This window comes from Chrysochloris asiatica, unplaced genomic scaffold (genome assembly GCF_000296735.1).
Source record: "Chrysochloris asiatica unplaced genomic scaffold, ChrAsi1.0 scaffold00468, whole genome shotgun sequence".
Lineage (NCBI taxonomy): Eukaryota > Metazoa > Chordata > Mammalia > Afrosoricida > Chrysochloridae > Chrysochloris > Chrysochloris asiatica.
Window position 1 is genome coordinate 10,979 of NW_006408986.1, and position 777 is coordinate 11,755.

Genomic DNA, 777 nt, shown 5'->3' on the forward strand with positions numbered 1-777 from the left:
TTCCTTCCATCTTCTTTTGATGCTTTCTGCATCATTCAATAATTTCCACAGAGAATTCTTCAACAATGAAAGTCGAGGCTTGATTTTTTTCTTCAGCTCCCCCAGCTTGAGAAATGCTGAGCGTGTTCTTCCTTTTTGGTTGTCTAACTCCAGATCTTTGTTCGGGTGTGTAGGTAAAGGTAAAGCTAGTGGAATAAATGTTTCCATCATTATGGAGCAAAGTTACTGAAACTTGGACTGGATGCCAGAACCATCTTCACCCTTCTTGGAGTGTAGAAATGTCTGGTAAAACACAGAGTATACTCTCCCCACATCTGTACATAGTTTCATCTTCTACATCGCCAAACCATACTCATAAATTTGTAGTGAAATTCTGTCCTATTAGTGCAAGCATGGTGACATCCCCGCTGCCATTCAACTGAAGACTTTTTACAACAAACACAGGTGTAACTGGGCTCTTCCCATCATAAAATATATACTTTGACTTGTCTGTAAGGATGATTGTCCAGGAGGCTAAGTCATTTTTCATCTCTTTATTTGACTCTTTGGGGCAGGGAGTGGCCTGAAACTGGATGATTCATTCTTTAGAAAGGCACAAGTACGTTCTTTCTGTGTCCTTAAGGTAAAGTGCATATTTATGTAGCTGTGAGACAGGATCATTCCCATCCAATAAAGCAGGCTGCTTTTCAATTTTCCTGATTATCAATCTTAGGAGTGCCATGCCGGTGACTGAACATACAAGTTTCACTATCTGTTCATAGTGGATGTAGCCATCTC

The 777-nt window shown here is 40.3% G+C and overlaps 1 pseudogene; it reads right to left on the bottom strand.

Moving 5' to 3' along the window:
* The window catches only part of LOC102819004, a 197,346-nt pseudogene that overhangs the window by 6,206 nt on the left and 190,363 nt on the right, over positions 1 to 777 (bottom strand).